General features: G+C 41.1%; 1 pseudogene; it reads left to right on the top strand.

Annotated features, from left to right (window-relative positions):
- The first annotated feature begins 1,390 nt into the window (after window positions 1-1,390).
- On the top strand, window positions 1,391-7,969 carry LOC134458957 (uncharacterized; annotated as a pseudogene).
- The last annotated feature ends 5,128 nt before the right edge of the window (window positions 7,970-13,097 follow it).

The following is a 13,097-nucleotide window of genomic DNA, read 5'->3' as shown; positions in this document are numbered from 1 at the left end:
CCGGTTGTTGTCGTGGGTTACCTGCCCCCCCCCCCCACCCCCCCCCCCCCCCCCCCCACCCACCCAACCACCTCCACCACTCCCCCGACTACTCTGCCTGTACACTTGGGGACACCGCTCCTGTCCCCTGACTTGGTGGACAGATCAACAGGCACCAGCAACAGAACTTTCTTTTCTCGAGGTGTGCATTGGCCTGTGAGATACACTCTGCCAGGACACTACGTCAGAACACTCCGCTTAGGCCTACTTTTTCATACACTGAATACATTGCATGATATTTTAACTGTACTATGAAAAGAGCAATGCCAAAGCATCAAAGCGTTACTTGATTATTGCATGTAATTTTTGTAATGTCAAAATGTCAGAAAGTTTAGAACACTGCATAATCAATGGGGTGAGAGGTGTGATATCACAGTAGCAATACCATGATTAGAAAACTGCTCTTCAAAAGATTAATGAGTTGAGCGAGTTAAAGTTTTCAGTGAAATAAAATGTCTTCGGTAGGTAAGGTTAGAATGATCTGAAAAAAGGTGTTAATATTACCCACCTGGTTTCACGATGGCTCTCAGTTCCCCGACCTCGCAAAGCTTTCCCTAAAAGCCTTCCGTCCTTTCTCAGCCTTCCTCCTGTTTGAGAAAAGAAAACCACAAGTAAAGTGTAGAGATGTTAGTCATTTGCAGTGGAAAATGATTGCCCTTCTGAAGTTAGGCCTGCTTAACAAATGTAGCAAAAACATAATTTTCTCAGGTAGGCTGATGATACTTGTGCACACAACCGAGAGCTGTGCTACTCAAGTCTGCACACTGCTGGATATGCTCCAAAAAATAAACTGTATTAATTAAAACACGCAATATTTCGATCACCCTGGATCTTAATCAGGCATATGGGTAACAGGAAGGAGCTGTGGCCTATAACTTATCAGATGACCTTATTTTACACCCGTCCAGGCAGGGCACCAAAAAGTGTCAGTCAATTAGACAGACTGGTGTCTTGACCTGTGCCTAATCATACAAAAGGCAAAACATTACATTACACTTAGGGCCTAGTTAGGGGGTAGTTAGGTTAAGCATGGAAGCTCTCTCTCTGTCTCTCACTTAAGTTATATCCCCGATGAAGATCCTGGGCATGTTTTGATAAGAATACGTGAAATATAATCAGGGGGGAGTGCATGCATATGATAAGAACACGTGAAATATAATCAGGGGGAGCCCATGGGGCTATACGTCTGAATCCCGTGCAGCCCTAGCTTCTTCAACTGCAAGGAGTTTTTGGATTTGCGCACCCTACACAGTAAAAAATGGAGTGTCAATATTGCAGTGTAAACGCATTTTCCTCTGAATAGAGTAGTTCTAACAATAGGCAGAGTCAACTCGTCCAAATGGTAGTGTCAAAAGTGAGAGTAAAAAAGTGAGTGTCAACATTTCAGTGTAAATCTATTTTTCTCTTGATAGAGAGGTTATAACAATAGGCAGAGTAACTCCTCAGACAAAATAACTCTGCAGGGTGATGATTCCCCGCGAAAATTCTAGAACCGGAGCTGGAGCTGGCATGGCATGTTGGAAGTCGTTTCTCTCCCTGCGTGGTAAGTGGATTTGAATATTTATCGAGTTTTTGCTGTTTATGACCAACATTTTTCAATACACTGATGCTGATGATAGACTACTGTATGTGTATTAGGTTAAATTAGGCATGCATATATGTAGGCTAGCCAATTAGTATTTTTCCACTGATGCATTCGACTGCAATACTAGGCTACATAGCTTTTAGAAGTAGGCTAATGAATAGTTGTTTTAAATGAAAACAAAATCCGACTGCATTTGCTTGCATGCTGACGCCGTGTGGTGTGATGAGTATTGAAGTTTTCTCTTGTTTGCTGAGTTTGGGTTACCCGTACCAAAATGTAGTGCTAAGCTAGCTAGCTTGACAACGTGGTTTCCCAGATTGTATGGGTTTCCCCCAATGGCATTAGCATTGCAACGGTTCAAAAGTTCACTTGAGAACGGACCCAATGTTTTGCAAGGTGATGTGCTCGTGCTTAATTTGTGGCTCTGAAACCAGAAATGCTCGATGTTAACATTAAGAATATGTTAGTGTTGGAAACCGTTTACAGTTAAGTGTTGCTCAGTTTTATGGTAAGTTGTAGATTTGAGAGATTCATCTACTCGTCCACCTCATAGATTAGCACGCTAAACATTGCCCGCTCGTAGTTGATGCTTGATACCAGGAATGTTCTGTTTGGGCATGCGTGGACACACGTGTAGTATATAAAAGTGATTATTGATTCGTCACGTAACATAGCTACATCTAGAACTAGTCCCTGCATGGCTTGCCAAGTCTTCGATGCCGGTAATCATACACATGCGTTAAATATGGGTTTGGTGTCAACTGTGGTGTTTTTGACTCATGCTGTAGTTGAGAACCACCGAGTTCTAGCGTTTCGCTTAGCCGGTGCAGCTTTCGTCAGTGCAGCTCAACAGAGGAAGAAGTGTGAGTGGAAGAGGAAAGGATGTATTGTTGTCGACGCGTTTCAGTTGCTTTGAAAGTTGTAGTAGTTGAGAGTCATCTGCTGACTAGCCTTTATTTTTGCAAGTTTGGTAAATGCAATCCAATTAATGGACGAGGAAGGGGATATGAGTGTGGAAAGGGTGTCGTGTGTGCACGCGTGCTGGCAGGCTCGCTCTGTCGTGTGTGTGTGTGTGTGTGTGTGTGTGACCTGACGACTGTTTTGTTTAGAACACCGGTGCAGCTGAAGGCCAGCGCAAATGGGTGAACCGAGGAGAGAGTGTGATGGGGAAGGTGTGTGTGTGTGTGTGTGTGTGTGTGTGTGAGAGCGAGCGAGAGAGAGAGAGGGAGAGAGAGAGGCCGCGTGATTGGATACTGCAATTAGGAGCAATTTACCTGTTTTCCCATGTTTTGCTGAAGAATTATATGCAATCATCTATTTAACAGATGTTATGTGGATGTGTAGTGTTGAGGCAACTCAGTTGGCTTTAAGAAGTTCATAAGGACATGGAAAAGGATGACTGTGTTTCATGTTCTGATCAGTGCCTCCCATACAGGTATCCTAAAACCAGCTCGTTAGTGTTCCTGATCCAACTGTGTGAGTGTGTTAATGTGTGAATATGTTGACGGGTATTAACAGTTTCTCAACTTTCTCAAATTTAACAGAAAATGCTGTTGCGTGTCTCATTTGGTGGAGTGCAGAAGTACATAAAGATGCTTGAACTGACGTTTGATGATTTCTTGAGAGAAGGTTAGTCGCCTAATTTGAATTGAAAGTAGGCCTATCTTAATGTAGCTTAATGTAACTTAAAGTGGTGACATACTGCAATTATTTCTCATCAGATCATTTTGTGCACGGTTTATTTTTTACTCCAGTGAGTTTGAAGTTCAACATCCCCGAAGACAGATGGTTGGACCTCAAAGTTTATGACCAGTCTAACACAGAGGTAGACGCCGAGGTTTTTGAGGAGCTCGTAAAAGAGTTCCATGGACCTTTCCTAGTTTCATTGGCCAATGGAGCACCTGGTAAGTGTTGCCTACTTGCATATGATTTACACATACATCATTTAGGTGGAAGTGTTGAACTATGTAAGCCACTGCTTAGAAGCCATTGTTTAACACTTTTTTATGTATCTTATTATTTTTTTGCTACATTTTATTTGACCATGTGTTGGACAATGCTGTTGCAACTGTACACTGCACCTAGATATCTTTGTTTATTATCTAAATTTTGCTACTAATTACTTGTATACTGCTGTACTCTGTGCCAACCCCTTACTCTGACCTTGCTTGAATTTCCTCCTTGTAGGTCGCTCTGTTCAGAGGCGTCAGCTAAATGTAATGTAATGTAATTGTGTTAATATTTTCCAATGCTCAGGTAACCCTCAGTTCACATCATCTCCAGGGTCTACTGCATCTGACGACACAGTGATCCTCAACTTCTCCCTGCTTGAGCCAGCTGAGGAACCCCTTGAGCCAGCTGAGGAACCCCTTGAGCCAGCTGAGGAACCCGTTGCAGCCCAAGGCAGTCAACCTAAAAGGCCTTGCCGCATCAACTATGAAGCAAAAACTGTGAGTTTGTGGGGGTGGGTGGATATACGGGGTTTAATTTGCACATCGTGTATGTATCTTGTTTGTTTCAGAATTACCAACAGTTTTTCAAAATACATTGCTGCATATGTTATCTTTTAGCTGATTGAAAAAATCCTGACTACAAAGCCTGGAGGTGACCGTATCATCGAGGAGTATGCAAAAACAAAATCAATCACAGATTCAACCAGAAGACGGCTCATCAACATACTTGCTGCAGAAATGACGGAAACACATGGGTAAGTATAGGTCAAATGTGTTATCATGAGACAGTTAAACATCATTGCAATTATTGTTTCGATTATGGTGTTCAGTGTCCTCTAATAATGTTGTTTATTGAATACACCAGGACCTCGCCGCCGCGGAGTGTGAAAGTGATGTATGCACAGGGGATTATTGCTCTGTTTCCATATCTTGAAGACCCATACTCACAGAATGGCTATGTAAGTAAAGGTTTTACAATATATCACCCCTTCAAACTGTTGCTTGTATTCATGGTAACGCTTTATTTTAGTGTTACATCTATAACCACGAATACATACAATGTTAATGCCGGTATAAGTAACTTTTAAGGCATGTACTAAGCAAAATCAAACATTTGTTAGGTCCTTACTAAGGCTATATTGGTAATAAATCCCTAATTGTGCACGAACAAGACATTTGCAAACACATGCCTAACAAATGTTTGATTTTGCTTAGTACTTGCCTTACAAGTTACTTATACAGTATACAGGCATTAACATTGTATGTGCTAGTGCTAATAGATGTAACACTAAAATAAAGTGTTACCGTATGAGTGTACATTATACTGTGCATACTGTATATTATACATAGGAACACTACTACGATCCGGAAAGTGGTTCAGGATACATTGCATGGCGGTTGAAGACCATTCAACGAAAGGCTTCTGAGGAAAGAGTTCCAGCAGTTAAATCTCCTAAAGGTAACATGTATAATGTGGGTGAATGTTCAACCTGTGAAGTGTGATTAAAGGAAGATATACAACTGTGCAGTTCTAAACATTAACAACAAAATTGTTTTGTTTTAAAGTTGGTGGGCCAGGCCATGGACGTACTACACCCTTTACTGCCGAAGTCCTGACTGATGAGGAAGTGGAATCCGCTATCGCTGTGTTGAGACATTCTGCTGATGAGGAAACCATCCGTGAAAAAATGAAAACCACCTTCAGTTATCGCCAAGCAATGGTCAATGACCATGACAAATCTGCAGAGGTCTTCTCAGTTTTTCCACGGTTCCTGGACACACCAGGACTGGTAAGACATCTAGTTCTACATTCATTATATGTCTGTAATGGTATTTTATAGGTACTCTAGGTGTAATGTATGCGTATTGTCTATGTGTCATTGTCTATGTCCACACCTAAAGTCTACGTCTATGTCTGCATGAGAAAGTAAGAAATGTCATTTCAAATTCTTTGTATGACCAGTAATGTAAAGAAATCGACAATAAAGACGACTTGACTTGACTTGATTGAAGAGTGAGGCCTATTGTAAAATGTTGCACAAGGTACTGACTTCAGTTGTCCTCCTTTTCGTCATTTTTTCCTTTTCAAATTACAGGTAGAGCAGGATTTCAGACTGATGTTTGGCGAGCAGACTGCCAATAAATTCCTGGAGAGATGGCCTACCACTTTCAGGGCAAGAGTCATTAAGGAAAGCCATGGACTGGTCCCCTCCACGGACCTTCTTGATTTGATGCACAATGCTGAGACATCCACTGAAGTTGATAATGGTAAGTCTTTGAATGTGGAGAAGCATGTTGCTAAATATATTGAGGACGGTGGAAAAGTATGGCTGAATGTTAACATGATGCTTGTTTGACTTAAGGCTGGGACAGTGATACGTCTGCCATCATACTGCTGCTACATCTGCTACCGCCATCCGCACAGGGACGCAAGAAGCCAGGGAAGATATCAGCATCTAATGCAGTGGATCACCTCATCAAATTCCAAAAGGTACACTAGAATTATATTTGACAATGAATCAAGTCCTCCCACCACCCCTCCACTCCAACAACACTTCATACCCCATACATGAAGCCTTTCCTTAGACCAGACTAGACCACCACCGTCCCCCGGCACACACACACACACAAACACACACACCATTTATAGTCAGGGAGTATAGTATAGTATGCCCTTTATTATCCCGCCATGGGGAAATTCATTTGTTGCAGCAGTAACATACAGATTGTGCAAAAACAGCAGACAGCATACATACAGCACAGGACCAGGAGGTTAAAAAAGTATATATAAGATAGATAAAAATAGAGATGTTAAAGAAAATAGAAATATCTCTGTTAAAAACATCAAGTACATTAGTAAAAGTGAAAGTGCATTTGTAAAAAGTGCATTAGCAGCTTCATGAAAAGGAGGAGAGGGGGCTAGAACAATAATAAATAAGTGAATAAGTTAAAAAGTTAAAAAGACCATCACTACAAACCACCACCATCATCATCATCATCACCGTCACCACCATCATCACCACCAGGAAGGATATTCTACCATGACGACTGGTAACAGTAGTATAACGCACTCCCACTATACTTTTTTTTACACCATATTGTACATGGCCACAGAATGCTCTAATGTTTCAGACATAGTTAGTACTAAACTATCAAGTCAAGTGTGTGTGTTGAGGTAGTGCAGGTAGGATGTGCAGTCATTCAAGTGTAAGAGGCATGAAAAGCAGCAGTAACATGTTTGGCCTCTAGAGTCATTCTGCAGTTGGCAATCGTAGCTTGTTATATACCATATGAAAGCTTAAAGTGTGCACTATACGAATAATATCCTGCACACGCACAGCCTCAAACATGAGTCCACTATTGAGCCCACCTCTTCAAACATTACTCCTCTACCCTTACACTTTCTAACATAATTTTAAACATGGTCACCCTCACTGTGCTACCTTGGGCCAACACCACTCCACATCATTCCCTCAAACCTGAGTCAACCACTAGTAACATAACATTCTTACATCCTTTATGTTTTAGAGTTGAGAGTGATGTCATGTTATTGTTCTAATAAATTGTGTTATTGAATGTGTTTTGTCATAGACGGGAACAAGCCTGCAGCAGCATCTAGACAACATCACTGAAAGTCGTCAGCCCTACCTCCTTGCACAGGGACCCACAAAAAGCAGCATTCACTCCTTCTTCATTGCCATCGACAAGCACGCACTTCCATGCCAAGGCACCACCTCAGTCGGAGCCCTGGATGAACTCTTCAAGGCCCACTTTGTCTTTGGTACATCTTACAGTCCTGCCTTGAACAACTTTTTCACTTTTCTCCAAACTTCCATTTACAACATTGATGTAGGGAAAACTAAGGAAACGCCAAGAATTGCAGAGTTACGAGCTAGAATGGTGCGTTAGACTCAATTAAAGGATAACTTAAGCCACTATCAACATGCAGCTGTAGTGCTCACACTACCCTGGACTTGTCAGTACCTGAGATTTTTTCCAGCCTTTTCTGAGATCCTGGTCATTGTAATGGGGGCAGGTGTTTGTTTACATTAAAAAAAACCCATCTTGATTTATTCCCAAAAACATTAAAAAGGTTATGCAACATCAGCAGACAACTAGCAAACAGTGATACCTCTTGAGAAAATATTTGTAGTAGGCCTATGTCAAGAATTTTTAAAAAGTAAACAAAAGCTGCCCCCATTACAATAGCTCAGATCTCTGAAAGAAAAAAATTGGCATCACCGGGTTCTGACAAGTCAAGGGTAGCGTGAGCAATGCAACAGCTTATTGAAATTGACTGAAGTGGTCCTTTAAAGTGACACTGTCCCATTTTTGGAAAAAGCTTATTTTACACCTCCCCTTGGTTTTACCGGTCTCCTATACTTTCAACCGTTCTCGGGTTATGGCAGTGCAAATTTTACCTCCAAGCTAGCAGTTAACATTGAGTCCTATGACACCAGTTAGCCACCAGCTGGTTTCATAGGACTCAATGTTAACTGCTAGCTTGGAGGTAAAGTTTGCACTGCCATACCCAGAGAACAGTTGAAAGTAAAGGAGAACGGTAAAACCCTATTATTGAACTCAAGGGGAGGTGTAAAATAATGTAAAATAATTTCCAAAAATGGGACAGTATCACCTTAAACAATTTAGTGCTTTCTAAATGATCTTGGTGGAGTAAACACAATCTTGGAAGGCATCTCAAATTATTACATGGGCTCTGTACGGGAAGGACTCTTTATCTGCAATGTGGCCAAGTGGGATGCTCATGTTGGTTCAATAGTTGTTGTTGTTTTGTTTTTTTTGGGGAGGGGGGGGGTGGCAAGTGAGGAAGTGCCATGTGAATAGTGTGTGTGTTATTGCTGATGTTGAATCACCACACTGTCAAAGTATTTGGGGTAGTGGTAATGCAAATCCAGCAGAACAGCCATATGGGGCAGAAGTTGAGTCAGAGCCAGCATTATCCTCACAGCACCTTGTAAATAATTGTGCCTCTGTCATTTCCGATCTAAAAGCAGCAGGTATTGCCCAGTCTGCTGTTAATTCTGTTGTGACTACTTTTGGCAGATATTGTCCAGAAAATTAATGAGCATGCAAAAGAGTCTGTCATTCAGTTGTGATCATACAGGACAAAAAGGTGCTGCTCACCATACCTTTATTTACAGAAGCTGTTCAAGAACATTTATTTGCTTCTGAAGTGACTCGGACAAAGATTTTGTTGCTTTTCCAAAAAGAAAAAAAGATTTTGTTGCTTTTCATGTTGATGATCTTCCTTATCCAAGAATGGAGAGAATGACTCACTATGTACATTGACCCATATTGTTGAGTTATTGGCAAATAAATGCTGCTACAGTACTTTGATTGTATGTATTTTCTTATGTTATAGCAGTTAAAAGCAATACTATTTCAGTAATATAATGTACACTATATAGTGTATTTTAAAAATGGAAACTACTCAATGTGGTGAACTAATTTTATATAAAATTAAATAAATATACACTATGTGGTGTATTTTAATAATGGAAACTACTCTATGTAGTGAACTAATGTTATATAAAATGAAATAAATATACACTATGCAGTGTATTGTAATAATGGAAACTACTCTATGTAGTGAAATAATTTGATATAAAATGAAATAAATACACACTATGTAGTGTATTTTAATAATGGAAACTACTCTATGTAGTGAACTAATTTAATATAAAATGAAATAAATATACACTATTTAGTGTATTTCAATAATGGAAACTACTCTATGTAGTGAAATAATTTTACTCTGGCAGTGTAAAGAGATCAGTGTTTTTACACATTTCATTGTCAATTTCGACACAATGTAGAGTCAGATTAACTCTGAAAATCTTACACTGTCTATAGTGTTAAATATTTTTACACACCTCATTGTTAATTTTGACACAAAATAGAGTAAAATTAACTCTAAAAATCTTACACTGGCCAAAGAGTAAATTTTACTCTATTTTTGAGCGGGACCAAATGTTATCTGACAGGGGGTTAAATTTAACTCTTAAAGAGTAAAATTGACACTCCCGTTTTTACTGTGTACCCAAACGACTAAAGCTGTGCTACTTAAGCCTTTACTCACTGTAACATTAAATTGATATCGAAAATGAACCCATAATGTGACATTGTGACAACCACAGTAGGTACAGACATAAGGACAATGATATCAAGAAATAACACTTACCATTTATATAAGTAAGATGGTCTTCATCGACAACTAGTATACGCCGATCAGGTTGGTCTTGTATACATCGGTGGCTAGCATGTCCTCCCACTTCGCGCTCAGCCAGGCCTCGGGACTGCCAAACAGAATCTTATAACGGCATCATCTCTCAATCGCCGTTTCATCGTCTTGACCCAGCTGTGTTGCAGATATTCCAAGGTCGACTGCGTCCTTTATTTGGTCCTAGAATCTACACCAATGCTATTAATGGCGAAACCACAGCAACGACCGGGGTCTCGCTAACCCCCATTACCTTAGTAACCAACGGAGCGAGTTGGTAAATCAGACTTTTACCAAATCCAGTCGGTAGTAAGGCTAACACATCTTCCTTTCCGCTGACAAACGACTCTAACGCTAAGCGCTGTTCGTTTTTCAAAGCGAAATTACGTTCCAAACTATTCAAAACACTGTCCAGAGCTTCTCCGAAAGATTGCTTCGCTTCGGCTGCCGCCATGATGGATTCGCGAAAAAACTACTAGCAACTAACTTCCGTTTGTCGAGTAGTACGCGTCATCGTCTTTCGTGCCTCCTCGCTCTGTGATTGGCCCCCGTTTCGATGTAAAGATTTCTGCCTTGGTCCCCAGGCTGTCCAGCAATTCGAAAAGAATGCGCAAGGCAGCATGGGTACTCCCAGGCTAGCTGATGACAGTTCTGTCACAGTGTCTGTGTGTAGCGTGGAATGTTAGTAAACCTCCCTCCCAAAGCCTCATACAGTATCGGTAGCGTTGGGCTATCGGACTGGGCCTTTAGCTCAGCGTTATCGTGCTGTGCCTTCCATACCCAAACCAATATGTTGACTAGAAGGTGCTGAGTTTGCGGACCCAAGGGGGACGGACTGCACGGGAACACCTCGGTTACACATAGAAAATACCCTGATAGGGGTTTGACATCAGAGCAAATCTTGCAATCTTGAGGTCCATAAACAGTACGGATCAAAAAGAGACAGTTGCCTATGGCCTAATGTTTCCACGCAGGGTTTTCCCCCATTATGCAGAAGGACCGTTCCATTGAAATGGATGAGACACATGGACGTCACATGCCCCTTTACAGTAGCAGACCTGTAGCAACCTGTTCACGTTTGGCACCCATAGCAACGCATTCATTTGTTGTACCTATATATACAATCTCTGACATACTGTAAACCTTACAACACATTTGTAAAAGACTCCTTGTGGAATACTCCTACGCAACCTTACAGAAGTGTGCTGTGCATGCTATTAGAAATGATACGTACATTGAAGTATGGCAATGTGTTGAGTAAAAGTAAAACAGTAAAACGTCTGTCCATTCGAATCTGTTGTGATAGATAGATAGATAGATAGATAGATAGATAGATAGATAGATAGATAGATAGATAGATAGATAGGTACTTTGTAGATAGATAGATAGATAGATAGAGAATGTTTGAAATTCTATTTAATTCTCCAGTGAGGGAAATTATGCTGTTATTTATAATTCTGAGAGTAGTTCAATTTTTCATGATTAGACACATATGGCCTTGTTGCATTTTGCTCATCCTCTGGTGCAGATGGTCTGACGTGGTGCAAAGACAGAAACCACAGCAGCAGCTGCACACATTCACTTCTTTTCTTTTCACTTCTTTTCTCTTTTTCTTTTTTCTTTTTTTTTCTTGCAGAGACAGTGGTATCCTAAATTACATCACAATCCTGGAACGAGAAACCTTTTGTCAAGTCGGGCTGTGCGCAGTGGACCTTGAAATCAACACGGCCAAGTATAAGTGCAGCGAGCTCGGTAGGTGGGTGGGTGGGTGGTTCCACGACGCGGCAGGAAGTTATTTAAGTGCAGAAGTATGCAAATCCGGCACGGTCGACTGCCTCCCTACAGATCTCCAGACTCACCACAAACTTGCTCATTTCTCTCAGTCAAAGGTGATTGCTCAAACACGCTTACTGCCTCCGCTGCTACGGCTACTGCTGATGCTGCCATAGACTGCTGTCACTACACAACTGTTTGCTGCATGTGTGCGAATTGCTTGTTGAAGAAGCAGAATAATAATGAAAAAATATACATAGTAAAAACTGACAAATCAGCACGAGCCATAGAGACACACCTGCGCGTGTGCACGCACGCACACACACACACACACACACACACACACACACACACACACACACACACACACACACACACACACACACACACACACACACACACTCACACACACACTCACTGCCATAGACTGCTGTCACCACACAACTGTTTGCTGCATGTGTGCAAATTCCTTGTTGAAGAAGCAGAATGATAATAAACAAATATATAGGAAAAGCTCACAAATCAGCACAAGCCATACAAACACACACATGTGCGCACACACAAGCACACACACGTATGCAAGCACACACACACTCACTCACTCACTCAGGCACACACACACACACACACACACACACACACACACACACACACACACACACACACACACACACACACACACACACACACACACACACACACACACACACACACACACACACACACACACACACACACACACACACACACTTATTTGTGGAGCATGCTTCCTTTCCCATGTGAGGATTTGTAGAGTTGAAAGCAGTGTTGTCATCAGGACTTTCCTGCTACACTTTGGATTTAAATGTTGTGCCAACTGCCTTGAACATTCTCTCACTTTCTTCCTGCGTGTCCTCCATCCATCCATCCATCCATCCATCCATCCATCCATCCATCCATCCATCCATCCATCCATCCATCCATCCATCCATCCATCCATCCATCCAGAAGGGGGGATATGATTCAGATTTTAAGCAATATCAATGGAATTACATTAAACTGTGATTAAAATCATGTTAGAAAAGTGGCAATATCAAAACCAGAAGGGGGAACAATCCATTAATTTCATTCAGGGACAGTCATTTGCACTCGGAAGCAGAGAGTTTTGCCAGCATAGATCTGAATTAGTTATAAGAGGTTGCAAGCTGTTGTTTTAGAAGATTGAGCGATTCAAGTATAGGCATGGTTTTCTAGACTTAAAAACAGACTTGAAGAAGCAGACTTTTGAGGCAGTCGTTTGAATCCGTTTCAAGAACAATTTTAAGGCACTCTTTTAAATGGGTTTGATTAAAATTTTGAGGTACTCTTTTGAATGGATTTTGATCAAAATTACGAGGTAATCATTTTGAACAGATTTCGATAACAATTACAGAATTCTTTTTCAGCTGTGTGGAGATGGTGACATTCGGATAATAGCCTACATTACGCAGAATTTGAATCACAGTAATGGGTATTTGAAAGTGAAAGT

The sequence above is a fragment of the Engraulis encrasicolus genome, chromosome 11 (assembly GCF_034702125.1).
Source record: "Engraulis encrasicolus isolate BLACKSEA-1 chromosome 11, IST_EnEncr_1.0, whole genome shotgun sequence".
Lineage (NCBI taxonomy): Eukaryota > Metazoa > Chordata > Actinopteri > Clupeiformes > Engraulidae > Engraulis > Engraulis encrasicolus.
The sequence above is the reverse complement of the archived record's forward strand: the minus strand, read 5'-3'. Positions and strand labels throughout refer to the sequence as shown.